Source organism: Coenobita brevimanus, chromosome 91 (assembly GCF_032717465.1).
Source record: "Coenobita brevimanus isolate Jiangsu-jjx chromosome 91, ASM3271746v2, whole genome shotgun sequence".
NCBI lineage: Eukaryota > Metazoa > Arthropoda > Malacostraca > Decapoda > Coenobitidae > Coenobita > Coenobita brevimanus.
Window position 1 is genome coordinate 16,542,669 of NC_137044.1, and position 5,402 is coordinate 16,548,070.

At 43.1% G+C, this 5,402-nt stretch overlaps 1 pseudogene; it reads left to right on the forward strand.

Moving 5' to 3' along the window:
- Positions 1 to 3,007: 3,007 nt before the first annotated feature.
- On the forward strand, positions 3,008 to 3,125 carry LOC145412027 (5S ribosomal RNA; annotated as a pseudogene).
- Positions 3,126 to 5,402: the final 2,277 nt, after the last annotated feature.

Here is a 5,402-nt window from a genome sequence, read left to right on the forward strand (position 1 = left end):
CTTCAGCTTTATACTTTCTAAGGGTTTCAGCATTGGCTTCAAAGCAAAGGGGTTAGCTTCAGGGCTTCAGCATTGGCTTCAAAGCAAATGGGCTGGCTTCAGGGCTTCAGCAATGGCTTCAATGCAAAATGGGCTGGCTTCAGGACTTCAGCATTGGTTTCAAAGCATAGGGGCTGGTTTCAGGGCTTCAGCATTGGCTTCAAAGCAAAGGGGCTGGCTTCAGGGCTTCAGCATTGGCTTCAAAGCAAAGGGGCTGGCTTCAGGGCTTCAGCATTGGCTTTAAAGCAAAGGGGCTGGCTTCAGGGCTTCAGCATTGGCTTCAAAGCATAGGGGCTGGCTTCAGGACTTCAGCATTGACTTCAAAACAAAGCAGCTGGCTTCAGGGCTTCACCATTGGCTTCAAATCAAAGGAGCTGGCTTCAGGACTTCAGCACTGACTTCAAAGCAAAGAGGCTGGCTTGAGGGCTTCAGCATTGGCTTCAAAGCAAAGGGGCTGGCTTCAGGCTTCAGCATTGGCTTCAAAGCAAAGGGGCTGGCTTCAGGGTTTCAGCACTTGCTTCAAAGCAAAGGGGCTGGCTTAAGGGTTTCAGCATTGGCTTCAAAGCAAAGGGGCTAGCTTCAGGGCTTCACCATTGGCTTCAAAGCATAAGGGCTGGCTTCAGGGTTTCAGCACTTGCTTCAAAGCAAAGGGGCTGGCTTGAGGGCTCCAGCATTGGCTTCAAAGCAAAGGGGCTGGCTTCAGCCCCAACTGCATGTTACTACATCAAGATCAAGAATTAAATATTCAATGTCTAATTACTCTTTAAAGCAACTGGGATGAGCAATGCTGGTAACTATACGAAGATCATGAAATGAATAGGTCTAGAACATGTAGGAACTGGGAAAAACAATGCTAGCTATTGCACAAGGATCATTGTTTAGTGTTTTTGGAAAGATTTTTTGGCAACAAAGGTGTCATTTTATGGACCAGACATGAAATGCAAATGATGCTTCAGTGCAGTGCTGTGCTGTACACTGTTAACTGCCATGATGTTAGGCTTGTCCTAGACTGAAAAGTAACTATTTTACTTCTTTTTTAATATACTGTCACTGAAAATTTCTTTTGTAATATCTATCTTACAATGAAAATAGTTAAGCTTTAGTATGCTGATTCTATTAATTCTGTGGCACTTACTTTTCATACAACAGTCATTAAACTGTTAGTTACTGCAAAGGAGTTTAACATAAAATTATCTGTTCCCATTTTCTAAGGATAAAAATGCATATTTGAAAATTTTGCAGGTACAGTAATTTTATGCCACTAAGATAAACAAACTTATGTTGTGAAGTTTAATCAATATTAATTATATTGAGTAATTTAAACTTATTTTGTATTCAAGGAAGACTGCTAAGCTCTCAATTACTCCAAGGTCTCCCTCGGAGTGGGATTTCAAGCACATAATGGAGAATAATTTAGAAAAATAGCATATTCTAGTAATGGTACTGTACTAAAAATTAAAACTACTGTATACCCATTTCACATTACCTTGGCCCAAAATTTCACACCCTTGCCATAGCACTTCTTCAAGATTAGCAAAATTGGGAGGGAAAAACCACCACCAGCATTGGTAACTTCATTCTGAGTCACCCCATGCACGACAGGCAATCTGGCAGGCCTGCGTAATATGCCCCATGTAGCAGACAGTAAATGTTTAATGCAAAAATGTGTCCAGTGGGTCCAGAGTTGTCCAACAGGTCCACGTGGTTATTCCCATTTACCAGGTGGTATCCAATATGTATGACGGTTTGTCTGAGGCTCACAAAGTGTTTGTTACATCCGATATCCAGTCTAGAAAGGTAAGGTAAAGTGGAGGTCTACAGTATGTTGTATATTTTTTATGAACACCTCATATCAACAATATCATATGCATACTGCCTGAAAATGATAATTTATTATGTCCATTTTTTTTTTTTTTTTTTTTAATAACAGATCATATGAAGAAAAAATAAAATGTATTAATATATTTAAACTGACTTGCTTTTGCTTAAAGACTGATATGCTGTCTGCTTGGTTATCAAAGACATTCTGTGGCTAAAAACTGGCTTCAGTTTTGGCTTCATACATTTGTGTGTGACCTGACTTTGGCTTCAATTTCGGCTTTAAGAAATTCTATGGCTTTAGCATTGGCTTTGAAGTCAAAGGGCTGGCTTTGACCCCAAGTCTGCTTTTTACACATCTTATATTTCTTTTTTTCCATTAGTTTCCATTACCTGCTGGAAGGTAATCACCAGGTTTTGGAACATGGTTTAGTTTCCAGTCCCTAGAAAACATCAGCTGTACAATGTCCAAACCCAATGCTGTGAATCCTCAAGAGGAAACAAGGTGCCATTATGTACAGCAGATCCTCACTATAACAAATTAATTGGGGGAAAGCCAGGTTCGATAAAGCCAAAAGTTTGATAAATCTGAGGGTCCCCCACCCTTCAGGTGGGAATTCAAGCACATATTCGAAAATAAAGGAGTACAGTATCATATTCTAGTAATAAAAATGAAAACTATACCCACGTTACATTAACTTGGCCCATAATTTTGTCCTTTTCCAATTTATTTAATATCCTTGTCATAACTTCTTCATGACTAGCACAAATCTGTTATTACAACTGAGCAATCATGATGGGCAGGGCAATTTCAGCCCAAGTTGGAGTAAAAAGGGCAGTAAACACATGTACAGTTGTGAGCAGATGACTCGAGGCCACCTAGTCCACCAACATGATGGTGTTTTATCTGGTAACAGTGGTAGCTATGAACTTGAGGGAGAGTCAGTCGGCTGTTTGGACAAAACAAACCCATTGATAATTTGTCAATGTGCGGTTCTGACTGGTCTCCAATCAATATCATGCAAGTAAACGTATTATATGTCATACACATGGTAGTTATACTTATAACCATAGTATTACAACATAGGCATCCAAATAGTGGTGCGTTCATTCATGTGTGACACATGTGTATTGGTAGTGATTTATTTGGTTCGACTCCATACCACGTTGTGTACACCGCTTCCCGTCCGATCAGCAAAGTTAAGCAACGTTGGGTCTGGTTAGTACTTGGATGGATGACCGCCTGGGAACACCAGATGCTGTTGGCATCCCTACGTGTCAAGTGGGGTTGGTGGAGGATTAGTGCCCCTTCCTGTAAAACAATTAACTCTAAGCCCTTGGCCACCTCGTTTGGGATACATGGCGTCTGGCAATGAATGAATGATGAACTATTGTCGTGAACCGAACAACCTTTACCAGTTTTCAAGAGATATAACGTAGGGTTATCAGCTTCCCCACAACCTAGCATTATTATCACAAAAATGCCGTCATGCCAGTCATCCCTCACTGTGAAACTCACTTTCGTCACAGTCTAAATCCGAGGCAGGTGGGAGAGTTAAACGTTCACACCACAGTAGGCGGAACAGGGAGAGAGGTGTGTGGGAGTTATAAGGAGGGTGGTGAGTGAGGAAGGGAGGGACGAGGTGGGACGTCAGATGGGAGGAGGAGGGGGGAGGGGGCAGGCGGATGGCTGCGGTATTAAACGTAAATGAGATTAATGGTTGAAATAAGTTTGTTTTGACATAAGTAACCAAAGTTTGTTTAATATTCGAATGGTAAAGTCGAACGATTACTCTCTATAAATATTTATCATCATGAATGGGCCAATTGGTTCCACCTTCATGCCTCTCTCCATACGTGGCGTCATGTGGTGCCTACGTCACAAATCAAGGTGGTGATGATGCTGCACACTCGGGATACCCGTGTGTCTCACATGAATGAACGCTCCACTATTTGGGTGCCTAGGTTGTAATACAGTAACCCCTCCAATATCCGGATCAATAGAGCCATCGGTAGGTTCGGATATTGGTTTTGTTCGGATATTGGGCCCCAGCTTATGGACTTGTACTTACGGACCCTAACACAGAGAAACACCTATACAACTCCCTCCGGACATGCATAGCACCTATTTAACACCCAAATCACACCAATAAGGCACATAAATGACTGAAATAAATGCAATAGAAACATAAAATGTGGGTTTAGAAGTATGTTCATACATTAATAAACATTCTGGTACTTATGGACTCTAACCGAACCTAACCGAACTCTGAAAAACACATTCCTACTGCACATGCATGAGGTAAGTTTAGTATGGAAAGAAGTACAGTATGACACTTTCTGGTAAGTATAGTATGGGAAAAAATACAATATGAAACATTCTGGTAAATATAGTATGGGAAATAGTACAACATGAAACATTTTGGCTACTTACAGCAAGTCCCTGGCCACCTCGATGAATAACCGCCTCCTCTCGGACTCTGACAGTAAGAACGATTTCCTGAAGCACTTGCACTACACTCTTCCTGAAGTCTTGCACTGAACTTAGTCAATAACACACAGAAGTCCGTTCTTTTCACAGTGTTCACTTTAGTCCAAATAATGTTCCATTAAATTTAAGTGTTGCACATTAACTTTTCCCAAGTTTTTTTAAGTTTCCAAAGCCAAAACAAAGAAGGTTAGTTACGTTAAATTTCTTTTCTACTTAGTCTTTTCTCCCAACTTGAAAACCTTTACACAACACACCGTTTTTTTCACTGCACAACACTCAAAATTCCCGTGTGGTCTAGTGGAGAAGTTCTTGCTGTTTATTCACTGTCAGAGCCCGAGAGTATCACTGGCAGGCGTCCAAGGGGTGCATCGGTGGGTAGTGGTGATGGCGTACCGACTACAGAAGACTCTGAAGACAGCCGCAAACTCACGTCGAGCGATGACTCCACTGTAGCTGATGTGCTGGGCTGTGGCTCGGAGCATGAGGGCCTGTCTTGGGGAGGCAACGGAGAGGAACCAGGGCTTGGCACAGCGGGGGTCACGGGCCTGAAAAAACTGTCAATCGTTGACTGACGCAAGGACCGACGATTCTGGCGATTGATGATGCGCTGCCGGAAAGCACACACTTCCTCCACGAGTCCCAAGGGCCCCATCTCCCTGTCGCAGTCCGGGTGTTCCAGGTAGTCTAGGACGAACTCTAGATGTTCCCGGAGTGCGCTCAGCTTGGGGATGGCTGGAGTAGTGTCCTGCTGGGCGGAGTCTGCATCATCATCGCCTTCGTCGTCGGAATCTTCAAGTTCGGGACTGACACCAGCAACCGAAGACGCGATCTCGATATCAGACAACGTCTGATACCCAGGATCGCCCTCGTCGTCGTCCAACCACTCACAAACATCGTCCACATCAACATCGTCGCCGTGCGTACGTAGCCGTGCATGGAGGTCATCCACGTCAAACCCTAGGAAATCGTACTCCACATCTGTTCCGAGAAGCAGACGAGACCAACCATTTTCAAGAGTTTTCACAGGGACTTCCTTCCATGCACTAGCCCAGTT